Genomic DNA, 14249 nt, shown 5'->3' on the forward strand with positions numbered 1-14249 from the left:
TGGCAATAGTGATCATAACATGATCACTAATCTTCAGCTCTAATATTAACATTTATTATGAATATAGAAAAAAGCTGAAAGGTGCGGCTGCAAAGGTTAAGAGTATACAACAGGCTGTGGCAGTCAAAAAAGCAAACAGAATGTTAGGAATTATTAGGAAGGGAATGGTGAATAAAACGGAAAATGTCATAATGCCTCTGTATCGCTCCATGGTGAGACTGCACCTTGAATTCTGTGTAAAATTCTGGTCGCCACATCTCAAAAAAGTTATAGTTGCGATTGAGAAGGTACAGAGAAGAGCAGCCAAAATGATAAAGGGGATGGAATAGCTCCCCTATGAGGAAAGACTGAAGAGGTTAGGGCTGTTCAGCTTGGAGAAGAGACGCCTGAGGGGGGATATGATAGAAGTCTTTAAGATCATGAGAGGTCTAGAATGAGTAGATGTGAATCGGCTATTTACACTTTCAAATAATAGAAGGACTAGGGGCATACCATGAAGTTAGCAAGTAGCACATTTAAAACTAATCGGAGAAAATTCTTTTTCACTCAACGCACAATTCAGCTCTGGAATTTGTTGCCAGAGGATGTGGTTAGTGCAGTTAGTGTAGCTAGGTTCAAAAAAGGTTTGGATAAGTTCTTGGAGAAGTCCATTAACTGCTATTAATCAAGTTTACTTAGGGAATCGCCACTGCTATTAATTGCATCAGTAGCATGGGATCTTCTTAGTGTTTGGGTAATTGCCAGGTTCTTGTGGCCTGGTTTGGCCTCTGTTGGAAACAGGATGCTGGGCTTGATGGACCCTTGGTCTGACCCAGCATGGAAATTTCTTATTTTCTTATGTTATGTTCTTATGATAAAGAGAATGGAATGCCTCCCATATGAGGAAAGGCTAAAGAGGTTAGGGCTATTCAACTTGGAGAAGAGACAGCTGAGTGGAGATATGATAGAGATGTATAAAATCATGAGAGTACTAGAACAGGTAAATGTGAATCAGATATTTACTCTCTCAAATATTAGAAGGACTATTGGGCACTACAGGAAGTTAGCAAGTAGCACATTTAAAACAAATTGGAGAACATTATTTTTTACTCACTGGAATTAAGCTGTGATTTGTTGCTGAGGATGTGGTTAGGGCAGTTAATGTAGCTAGATTTAAAAAATGAATTGGAGGTGAAGCCCATAAACTGCTATTAATCAAAATGACTTAGGTAATAGCCATTGCTATTACTGGCATTAGTAGCATGGGATGTATTTAATGTTTGGATACTTGCCAGGTATTGAACCCTGTATTGGCCACCTTTGAAACAGGATGCTGGGCTTGATGGACCCTCAGTCTGACACAGTATGGCATTTTATTATGTTCTAATGAGCCATAGACTTGAATGAGAAACAAAAATGAGGCAAAAAATATATTTTCATTGGTAGGTGCCCTTCATTCTTTCTGGGGATCCATGTATAAAATGAAAATTGGCTCATTCATTGTTTTTAAACATTTATTTCAAAAGAATGCACATCCCTAGGAATTATTAAGGTTGATGACCATTTGACTTCCATATTTGATGTATTGTATTTGTATCTGTATTTTTTAAAATGTATTGATTGCTTATACCTAGCCCTAGGTGATGTACAATATAGCATATTAAATAATCACAATAATCCTAACTAAAACAAAACTTTGCAATTACAATAAATATTTCTGGAAGAAAAACAAAATTATCATGGTCATAATCAAAGCTGCTTCATTTTCAATAATGTTCTATGCATCATTGACTACCCAAAAGTTAGTCCCAACAGAAAAGATTTTAGGAGTGCTTTAAAGGATTTTGTGCAAGCCATCATTCTTAGTGCATCTGGTATTGAGTTCCACAGAAAAGGCATATTCTCATTAAAGATAAGCATACTGCTCTTAGTGAAAGTATCTCAAGAATCCCACTTTCTTGAGATCCAAGGTTTCTTTTTGGCTGATAAATTCAATTAGAAATTTAGTCCATGGAAGAGAATTGGTACTAAGGAACTTGTATGTTATGAGTGTTGTTTTGTGTTGAATTCAGAACTGAATGGCTAACTATTTCCAGAATGGGTGTGATATGATACACATGTTTTTTGCCCTTAATCAGATGAGTTGTGGAATTCAAGAATAATTGTAAGGGTTTTAATGATGAGGCTGGCAATTCTAGATAAATCATATTGCAGTAATCTAGGTTGTGCAATATAGATGCCTGTATAACCAATTTAAAGTCTTCAAATTCTAAAAGGGCCTTCAGGCCATAAAGGGCCCATTGCTTGTAGAAGCCACTTTTTATCACAATTTTAATATGGTAGTGAAAAGACAATTTGTTGACTAGCCATACACCAAGGCTTCTGGCATGGGAAAGGATAGAGAAGTTATGGTTTCCAACATTATTGAAGGAGGTATGGATTCATTGTTAGAATGTTGAATTATCATGGATTCTGTTTTTGAAATGTTTAATGTCAATTTATTGTGATTAAGCCATTGTTAAATGGCTGAAAGACAAGTACCAGGTAAATTGATTGTCTCCAACCATGTAGGGAGCATTTTAACAAAGAACTGAATATCATCTGCAAATATTCGATAGCCTTCACAGAGATTGGCTAGAAAGGTGGAAGGAAGGCAAAACGATTACCGTCATGGTTAATAGGTGAGGTGAAAGTGGCTATTTTAGCCAAAAAAACATCCTTCAAAAATTGGAAGAAGGATCCATCTGAAGAAAATAGGATAAAACATAAGCATTGCCAAGTTAAGTGTGAAACATTGATAAGACAGGTGAAGAGAGAATTTGAAATTAAGTTGGCCATAGAGGCAAAAACTCATAATAAAAACATTTTTAAATATATCCACAGCAAGAAACCTGTGAGGGAGTCGGTTGGACCATTAGATGACCGAGGGATTAAAGGGGCTCTTAGGGAAGATAAGGCCATTGCAGAAAACCTAAATGAATTCTTTGCTTCCGTGTTTACTAATGAGGATGTTAAGGAGATATCAGTTCCGGAGATGGTTTTCAGGGGTGATGAGTCAGACGAACTGAACGACATCACTTTGATCCTGGAAGATGTAGTAGGCCAGATTGACAAACTAAAGAGTAGTAAATCACCTGGACCAGATGGTATGCATCCTAGGGTACTGAAGGAACTCAAAAATGAAATTTCTGATCTATTAGTTAAAATTTGTAATCTATCATTAAAATCATCCATTGTACCTGAAGACTGGAGGGTGGCCAATGTAACCCCAATATTTAAAAAAGGCTCCAGGGGCGATCCGGGTAACTATAGACCAGTGAGCCTAACTTCAGTGCCGGGAAAAATAGTGGAAACTATTCTCAAGATCAAAATCGTAGAGCATATAGACAGACATGATTTAATGGAACACAGTCAACACGGATTTACCCAAGGGAAGTTTTGCCTAACAAATCTGCTTCATTTTTTTGAAGGGGTTAATAAACATGTGGATAAAGGTGAACCGGTAGATATAGTGTATTTGGATTTTCAGAAGGCGTTTGACAAAGTCCCTCATGAGAGGCTTCTACGAAAACTAAAATGTCATGGGATTGGAGGAGATCTTCTTTCGTGGATTACAAACTGGTTAAAAGACAGGAAACAGAGAGTAGGATTAAATGGTCAATTTTCTCAGTGGAAAAGGGTAAACAGTGGAGTGCCTCAGGGATCTGTACTTGATCCGGTGCTTTTCAATATATATATAAATGATCTGGAAAGGAAAACAACGAGTAAGGTTATCAAATTTCCGGATGATACAAAATTATTCAGAGTAGTTAAATCACAAGCAGACTGTGATACATTACAGGTGGACCTTGCAAGACTGGAAGATTGGGCATCCAAATGGTAGATGAAATGTAATGTGGACAAGTGCAGGGTGTTGCATATAGGGCAAAATAACCCTTGCTGTAGTTACACGATGTTAGGTTCTATATTAGGAGCTATCACCCAGGAAAAAGATCTAGGCATCATAGTGGATAATACTTTAAAATTGTCAGCTCAGTGTGCTGCAGCAGTCAAAAAAGCAAACAGAATGTTAGGAATTATTAGGAAGGGAATGGTTAATAAAACGGAAAATGTCATAATGCCTCTATATCGCTCCATGGTGAGACCACACCTTGAATACTGTGTTCAATTCTGGTCGCCGCATCTCAAAAAAGATATAGTTGCGATGGACAAGGTACAGAGAAGGGCAACCAAAATGATAAAGGGGATGGAACAGCTCCCCTATGAGGAAAGGCTGAAGAGGTTAGGGCTGTTCAGCTTGGAGAAGAGATGGCTGAGGGGGGATATGATAGAGGTCTTTAAGGTCATGAGAGGTCTTGAACGAGTAGATGTGAATCGGTTATTTACACTTTCAAATAATAGAAGGACTAGGGGGCATTCCATGAAGTTAGTAAGTATCACATTTACGTCTAATCAGAGAAAATTCTTTTTCACTCAAAGCACAATTAAGCTCTGGAATTTGTTGCCAGAGGATGTGGTTAGTGCAGTTAGTGTAGCTAGGTTCAAAAAAGGTTTGGATAAGTTCTTGGAGAAGTCCATTAATGGCTATTAATCGAGTTTACTTAGGGAATAGCCACTGCTAATAATTGCATCAGTAGCATGGAATCTTTTTAGTGTTTGGATAATTGCCAGGTTCTTGTGGCCTGGTTTGGCCTCTGTTGGAAACAGGAGGCTGGGCTTGATGGACCCTTGGTCTGACCCAACATGGCAATTTCTTATATTCTTATGTTCTTATTTTGCAGATGAGTGCAATGTACATATTGAAGAGTAAGGTCTTCACAAGTGATGTGATGGGGTCATGTTTCACATGTGATGCTTCAGGGTAGAGAAAGGTTTGATAATAATGTTGTGGGAACTTGAGCAGTTGTAACTTGGGAACTGCCAGAGGAAGAAGGAGGCATACTCTGACTGTTACTTAAGTGTGGTTTATTTTATAGTAAAATTGAAAGAAGTGCACAGCAAAACAAACAAATCAGGGAGCTCACCTTGGAGTTCAGGTGACTTACAAATAACCAAAGCAAAGCAAAACAAAACATACAGGCAGCTCACCTTAACTTCAGGCAAGTCCCAGTCAGAAGCATAGCAGGTCTTACTTATTGTCGTCTCAAACCTTAAATGTAGCAGGTCTTCTTATATGGTGGGTCTCCATCTGTTTCTTGGGGCCTGTTTAACCCTTCTGGTCCCTGAGGTCTTATACTGTGGTGGGCTCTTCACCCAGGATTCCCTGTGGGTCTCAACCTTAAGGAGGACTGGGTGAGATTGCTGTGCCTAGTCTCTTAAGGTGGTCTGAGGAAGTTTACTGTATATTTTCTCACAAATGCAATCAACACAACACTTTATATGGTAATACAAATCTGCTTAGAGAAATCCTAGGCTTTTGTGAAGACCACATGTGTTAGAGCAAGTTGGTCATCACCCATTTTATCTCCGATCTGCAGAGACACTGAAAAATGATGTCTGATAGAGCAAGAGCAAGTCAGCATTGCTCCTGCCCCAGAATAGCCAGTCCTTCAGTATTGTAGCCATTATGTTATAATATTTTGAGGAGGACAATGGCTTGGGACTTGGGGGCAGAACATGTAGAAATCCTTCCATAGACATATTATCTTGCTCCACAAGGGGTGAAGAATGAGAAGACAATTGGCCCATCATGAAGATCCCTTAACTTAGGTCATGCGGTCCCATTAAGGCTGGCTGGAGCTTTGCAAGAAGCCCTGCCACCCCCCTCCCCCCAATTCATACCATAAAAATAGCTACATCTCTTTAAGATGTAGTTATTTTTTTTTAGTAAAAACGAGCCTGCAAAACCTTTGTTATGCATCCATTTTCACAAAATGGGCCAGATTTTCAAAGGGATACGCGCGTACCCCCAGAAAACCTGGCCGAAGTATCCCCTGCACGAGCTGAGCCTATGTTGAGTAGGCTTGGCAGCGTGCGCAAACCCCGGGACGCACATAAGTCCTGGGGCTTTCCTGGGGGTGTTTGGGGGGTGTTTGTCGCGGCGGCGCGTAATTTGGGAGTGGGGCTGCAGGCATGGTTTCGGCCCGTGGTGTTTCGGGGGCATGGCCGAGGCCTCCGAAATGGCTCCCGGGCCTGGGAATCGCACGCCGGCGGCTGGCCCGGCATGCACAAATTACACCTGCTTCGGATAGGTGTAACTTGTACAACAAGAGGTAGGGGGGTTTAGATAGGACTGGGGGGTGGGTTAATTAGGGGAAGGGAGGGGAAGGTGGGGGGAGGCAGAAGAAAAGTTCCCTCTGAGGCCGCGCCGATTTCAGAGCGGCCTTGGAGGGAATGGAGGCAGGCTGCGCGGCTCGGCGCGTGCAGGCTGCCGATTTTGGGCAGCCTTGCGCGCGCCAACCCCGGATTTTAATGGCTACGCGTGTATCTATTAAAATCCTGCGTACTCTTGTTTGCGCGGGCGCCGATTTATAAAATCTACCCCAATATGTCCTTAATAAGCTGCTTTTCATTATTTTGTGTTACATTTGCTCTTTGCAAAGGGATTTTAATAAACTTTTGTGTAGCCAGATGCATTTTAAAGTTTAGTCTTATAAAGTCCACTTTTTCAAAATTGTAAACCTTTTGCTGTTTAATCCCAGGGAAAAGGAACAGAGTCCTTCCTGAAATTCCTCATTGTACTCATAAACTGGTTGGCTAATCCCTGATAAACCTACCAACTGACTTCTGTTAGACTGGAATTCTTGAGTTGACCCTTGTAGAAGAGAACATTTCTTTTCTATGGATCAGACACCTGGAACCCCAGGACAGACCACAGATCTTTACTGTATTCCCTGGGTCCCAGCAAGACAGGAGCTCCAAGCAAAAACTCCTTCAGTTCTTTAAACTCCACAAGATCTTCTCCCAATGCCTCATGGAATCACCCTTTATTCTGTTATTAGCCCATTCCTCTTTGGAGGAAGAACCCTCTTCCCACTCATTGCTCATATGAACTCCCTCTGAATCACCCATTGCTGGAAAGGTCCTTGTAAGAACATAAGAACATAAGAAATTGCCATGCTGGGTCAGACCAAGGGTCCATCAAGCCCAGCATCCTGTTTCCAACAGAGGCCAAAACCAGGCCACAAGAACCTGGCAATTACCCAAACACTAAGAAGATCCCATGCTACTGATGCAATTAATAGCAGTGGCTATTCCCTAAGTAAACTTGATTAATAGCCATTAATGGACTTCTCCTCCAAGAACTTATCCAAACCTTTTTTGAACCCAGCTACACTAACTGCACTAACCACATCCTCTGGCAACAAATTCCAAAGCTTTATTGTGCGTTGTGTGAAAAAGAACTTTCTCCGATTAGTCTTAAATGTGCTACTTGCTAACTTCATGGAATGCCCCCTAGTCCTTCTATTATTCGAAAGTGAAAATAACTGAGTCACAATAAGGGCTATACCCATTACATAAAGAATTAACCAATGAGAATTACCAGCCATGGTTACATTGTAGTTCACCAGATCATTCATAAATCAGTTCAGTGTTACAGTCAGTTTGAACATCATTTGAAATGTTGGATCTAGTCAGGCAGTGTCAGTTTTGTACAAGAAAAAGATTGTATGTGCCTTTCAGAGTATGCCCTTGAAACAGACACAAGCTGAAACATCAGCTGATTTCAGGGCAGAAGCCCCTAGTCAGCTGTTCAGGACATGCCATGGCAGTTTTGTGACTGAAGTGGTAATGACTTCACGTTAAGAATTTTGATATCCACAGTAGAAATGGCTGCACCACAGCAACACAGCACCGTGGGAGGTCTGGACTGGAAGACTTATGGTTTTATCAATGTCAGTATCATCAAAAGCTCCTCCCTTACAGCATGGATTTTATTCAGGGAAGTATTATCATTTGTATTAGTTTGAGATATTGCTGATTTGTTGAGCACTTTAGCTCATTACACTTTTTAAGAATAAAAAAACTTTTAAAAAAAGGCAGCATGTATGTAGGTTTATATAATCACAAAGAGGTGATTATCTTCCTTGTCAAGGAGATCATGGTCTGATATCCCAGTCATCATGATATATATTATTTCTTTTATAACCCCTTTTTTGAAGGATTGTTGCTTCATATGGCACTCAACTCTTCATGGGCTGCTCCGGCTAGTAAATTACATCCCATGCTGACCCTCAATCCCTGGGGGGGGGGTAATTTTTTTTATGGGGAGAAGATCTCCCTTATAGCCCAGTTGATGGGAAAAAAAAATCTCACTGTATGTGTAGTCTTTTGGTGCTTCCCATGAAGAGGGAGTCTGTAATAACTCAGACAGGACCAGGTCTGGGTGTTAAGTAAAAGTTCTCTGATTAATACTTATACATTAAAGTCCATTATCCAGAAGTGTGACTTTACTTCTGACTGATGATACAGGTATTATTCTGAGTAGGTAGGTGTCCTTTTACCAGGCCTCTGGATAGAATCCATGGTGATTTAATATGCAAAAACTCTCCCAGCAGTGCAGTAATCCTTGTGGAGGTGTCCCCAACTTTACTGAAAAATACTTTACTGAATATCTTCTTTCCAGACACCCAGCCCTTCCTGGTCCTTTGATGGTAGACATCCTATATGGGGTCTCCTGCTCTTATTCTTACTTCTTTAAAAAAAAATCATCTTTATACTCTAAGTTTTCTGGGGAACTTATCTTGGGAATAAGTTAGTAGGGGCCAGGCAAGTTCTCTGCTCTGAACTCCCAGAGGGGAAGGGGGATCCAAAACCCTCTCCACTCTTCTTAAGTCCAAAAAATACTTTAAAGCTTAAACTGGATACTTTTTCTGCCTTCACTGTCTCTTGTAGCAGGATCCATCACTGGTGCTTGCCTGCTTAGGGTTTAGAGTAGGCTCATAGGTCTTTAGTCCCCTGGTGAAAGCCCTTTTGCCCCAAAAGGGTATTAGGCTTAAAAGTCTATCTCTCTGTAAATTAGAAGAAGGACCCTCAAGCCAGGAGTGCAATGGGAAGCATCACTTCTAAAATAAACTCATGTGGATGAATTTGGGAGGCACCACCAGAGTGTGGAAAAAATACATCTTTACTCCTTGACTGCTTCCTCAAACTGAACCCAATATGCTTTAACATGGCTGGGTTATATAGTCTTCAGGCATCCAATCCTGTTGCAGGAGCGCTAGGGAGCAATCCTGATTTTGGGGGAAGTGTGTGCCCTTGGACCAAGACGCGACTGCAGAGAGCTCCATAGAAGTGCCAAGGCAGGTGAGATGTGTCCAAGCATAGGCAGACAGGCAGAAGACCAGGGACTCGGGCTTCTGCCGAACATGACACATCAGTAGAGACCCAACAACACAATGCTGGTCTCTGGGGTAGCCCTCCGGCCATTCGATAGCCCTTTCAGACATGCCGTATGGGAACGGAAAATGCGTCAGGACGGACAGAGGTCAAGGACAGGCGACAGAAATGGAACAAGACTTGAAGACTGAAGACACAATCAGATGAAGACTCTTGAAGACACGATCAGATGAAGACTCTAGAAGACATGATCAGACGATACTTGAAGACAGTCAGACGATACTTGATAAGGATGAAGCAAGGCTGAAGAGAAGAACATCAGGGACACTGATGAAGACACTTGATGAGTGGATAGATGACGAGTTAAAACTCAATATGAATAGGAATCTGGCCAAGAGTCGTAGCAGCAAGCATCCTGGACTGAGGCTTCGGGGACCCGGCATGATCGAACCAGGCCAACCTGAAGAAGCGAAGTGCGGAAGACGAATCGGAAGGTCAAGACCGAAGTTTGAAGAGAGGACAGCCCACTAGGAGGTAGATCTAGAACCAGGACATCCGAGAAGAAGGCTACCTTGACAGGGGAGCCAAAGAATCTGAAGGCTTCCTTGAAGAAGGAGCCAAAAGGGTCTAAACGCTTAACAGCAAAAGAACTGAAGATGAAGACATCAAAATGATCTGAAGACAAGGACAAATTGACACAAAGACATCTGGAACATCAGGACATCTGGATTTCAACCCCCAGGACACTCAATCAAGAGCATCAAGGAGGTGTCAAGTGAACTGGAGAACAAGAGATCTGAGACATCTGGACCTTGGATCCCTAGGTCACTCAACCAAGAGCATCAAGGAGGCTCCAAGAGGCAGACCAACTGGATGACTGACTTCAGGAGAGTCCAGATATCAGAAGGCGAGGACTTCAGGAAGATCTGAAGGTGAGGACATCAGGAGGGTCGGATGAAGACATCTGAAGACAAGGACTTAGGATCCTGCGAAAGACCAAACATGGAACGAAGATGTAGATGAAGGATCAGGAACCACAGATGAAGGCAAGGGAATTCCCACAAAGAACAGAGTGTCTTGAAGAAGCAATACAGCTCCATGACTGACTCCTTGCAAAGGCAATGAGGAACTGAAGACTGAACCCTTTTGTAGGGCTGAAGAGGAAGACCCAAGATGACATCACGAGGAGGACCCAGGAGGACTGGCCCTTTAAATCCGGAGAGGCGCGGCCCTGCGCCTAAGGAGGCAGGACCAGGGACAGCGGCATCCATGCCACGAAGAAGAGGCTGGAGGCGGTGCTAGGCTGCAAGGTGAGCCTGGGACATCAGGGACAGCCTCCTACCACTAGAGGAAAGCAGAACGTCGGCTCCACGCCGCCTAGGAAGAGCTGGAGATGGAGGCCCTGCCAGCGCTGGAAAGCAGAGAATGTCGGCGGCCTCTGGGCCACATGGAAACGGCATTGGTGGCCTCCAGGCCACATAGGAGAACGGCAACATGTCCCACCATGCAAGAGAATGGCGTGGGCGGTCTCCAAACCATAGAGGAATACCAGCGGCGGCCTCCTGGCCATGAAGGCAGAAGACAGCAGCTCTGGCCATGGAACAGGCAGGCAGATGGCATCAGGGAGCAAGCAAGCTGGAGGTGAGAGGCTGCTCACAGCCTAGCCATGAGCAGAATCATAAGAAATCCAGACTCTCCAGGTGGGAAAGACTGAGGGGTATGGATGGCTGCTTACAAAGTGTGCTCTAAGTCAGAGACAGGGACATCTGGTGGCCAGACATGTTTTCTGGAATTAGGCTTACTTCCATAATGCCAGAATTCCCACTGTTACATTGGTCACTTTTAGTATGTGCAGGTGGAGCTTCCTTTTTGCATTTCTCCAGATAAATAAAAGAAACATTATTTGACAGATTCAATGGGATGCAATTTAAATTTCATTATATGATTCTCTAATGTATCTGTAAGAAGCATTAGAATGAAGTCAGTTTTAAGATGCTATATTGAATGAAATGATGTGTAAAATAATCATTTTTATGTAAGAGTAGTGATGCAAGTAAATCCCTTAGCAGAAGTATTTCTTTCTTCAATAAATTAAATAACCATAATTCAAATTAGAGAGTAGGCTTTTATGCCTGTAAAAATACCTGAATTTCATGGAATGCCTTCTGCTCATCTAAAACAAAACCAATTTAAACTCATACATTGCAATGCAGATACGATGGTCAGTGGTGACTAATTCATCCATCCTTAACCCTTTCAAATATTATGAATGTTTTATTTTGTAAAGAACCATGATTTCTGGAGTGCAGTATAGAAATAAGATTAAATAAACAAACAAATAAATAAATATTAAACAGCCAGACATGTTAATTAAGTAGAAAATAGAGGTCACAACTTTATTATATAACCTATCAAGGGAATATAAACCTGGGTATCCAATCCATCCCTATATAAGTACTTCCCAAATGAAGGCTGGGAGGAGCCAGATTAGTAAGGATCTTGGGTTAAACTTGTTCTGGATCCCATGGCTCACTGAACACTCATGTTAACCTCTATCAGTTCTATGAATAACTCAAAGCTCAAACATGCAAAACCTTCATAATCCAGAAAGGTGCTGAGGATGGTGTCCACACAGGACCATATGGTGATATATTGATAGGGATCTGCTTTTCCCATGACAGTGTCCAATCTATTGAAAGAGAAAACCCAGTTAATAATTAATTCTGCACTCTCTTGCCAGCACTAGGCATATTGTTGTCCTGTTTCCTACCTTTCTTCCCTCCTCTCCGCTTTCTCTGCCTGTCTGGAAAGTAGAATATATCCATATATTCAAGGCCAGTGTTTCCAGTAGGCAAACTAGGCAGTTGCCTACAGTGCCATAATTATGGGGGAAGCAAAATCCCGCCAGCACAAGGCCCAACGGAGTTCTGAGTTAAAGCCAATTACCAAAGAAAAGAGCAGTGTGCTACAACCACTGCCAAAGGTAGGAGGGAGCATTGTGCTGGAGTTGCCACCAGTAGGTAAGTTGGGGTGGGGGCATATGACCAAAGTTTTACCTAGGGCACCAATACTCTTGCAGCAACCCTGCATATACTATCAACTCCTAGCTTACACTGCAATGATCTGAGAACTCGCTGCTAGAACTGGGTTATTCTGATCAACACAGGAAGAGCCTCTGCCGCTACAACTAAAACCCCCCTTCAGCCATGGAGGAAGGAATAGAACTTCAAAGTCCCATGATCTGCTATGGGTGCTGTAGGATTCAAAGCATGACGGTTACTTCCTATTCTTATACTTATACTTTTATTTGCTCCCTTGTGTACTCTGCATTGGTGGGCATAGGGGAGTTTTATCAGTTTGACCTACTACATCGAGGTGACATTTCAACCAAAGGATCCAGTTAGAAATCTGGAGCCCTTATTTGATTCTTCTTTTGCAATAAAGAAGCAAATCAGTGTGGTAGTTTGGGGCACTTTCTTTGATTGTATATGATATGGTGTATTCAGCTATTTTTCTAGGCTGGAGATTTGGTATGATCATTCACGTGTTGGTTTCTAGTAACAATGCTTTGTTTCTGGGATTGCCAAAAACAGCTACCAAACATCTGCAAGTAGTACTAATACTGTATCTAGATTACTGTTGGGTAAGACAACTTTAAACCATGTAACCTCTTTACTTTTTCAATTGTATTGATTGCCTTTGAGCAAATAGTATTGCTTAAGATCCTGTGTGGACTATTTAAGACAATACATTGAAGTATCCCCAGTGCAGCTAAATCACTCTGATCTTCACAAATGGAGTTATTTGCTAACCCTGTGGAAGCAAAATTGTTTTGTATGGGGAGCAGAGCTTTTTCCTATGTCTGTTCAGCTATGTGGAATACAATACAATTACAGTAGTATTCCAGTTAGAATTGAATTACTTAACCTTTCAGAAAAACATTAGTAGTCCTTATTCGGGTGAGCACCTGCCTCTACCAGTCACAACTCTCTGGACAGGAAATCTGCACTGATGTTTTCTTTTCCTGCCCTATGCCATATTTTATAGATGAAGGGCTGTGGACATCCTCACAAGGGATTCCTTATTTCTATTTATCCATAGGAGTGGTTTCTGGTCCATTATGAAAGTGAATTGCTGTCCCAGCAGGTAGCACTGCAAAGCCTTTAAGGCAAACTTGACTGCTCAATCTTTACTGCTGAGTAATGCTTCTCCTATGGCATCAGTATGAAGTTAATGTCTGCGCACAGGATATTTTTGGCCGTCCTTCACAAAGACTAAGAAACTGCTCCTAAGAATACTTATAAGGGATCGGACTATACAGTGAAGCATTCAGTGAAGTCTGGGTTTATCAGGACTGGTTTGAAGCATAACTTGTATTTCAGAAGCTGGAAGGCCTCATGTGCTTCAGCTTACCATTAAACATTCTCTGGTGTTTTCTTGAACAAGAGTCTTGTGACAGGTTTCACCTTCTCTGAGTAGTTGGGGATAAACCTTCTGTGACATCCCATGAGGCCTAGGAACACTCTCACTTTTGCTGTTGTTTGTAGGACTGGCACCTTCAATATTCCAGGACTGCGCACGGACTTTGCCCTTTTCTAGGGTGTAGCCAAGATACTGGACTTCTTGCCCTACCAGCAGGTACTTCTTAGGGTTGACTGTCAGTCCTGCTTTCCTCAGATAGGTTAGCACAGTCTGGAGTAGGAAGCGGATACCCCCAAAAGATGGAACTGAAACACAATCTTCTTCTTCACTGCTGGCATGAGAAGCACCAACCAATACTGAAAGTTGGCAGCATGGCACGTCAAATATGCAGCCTTACGTGTATATATTAGTTGACATTTGCCTGTCATGCACACAATACCCCCCTCCCCCCCCCCCCCTGACAGGGACGCTTTTCCCCTAGTACTTGGAGTGGACCTAATAGTCCAGTTATTAGGGGTATGCAGGCTACCCAGAACTTAAGCTATCACAGAGGCTTGAAACTTTACAGA

The sequence above is a fragment of the Rhinatrema bivittatum genome, chromosome 5, assembly GCF_901001135.1.
Source record: "Rhinatrema bivittatum chromosome 5, aRhiBiv1.1, whole genome shotgun sequence".
NCBI lineage: Eukaryota > Metazoa > Chordata > Amphibia > Gymnophiona > Rhinatrematidae > Rhinatrema > Rhinatrema bivittatum.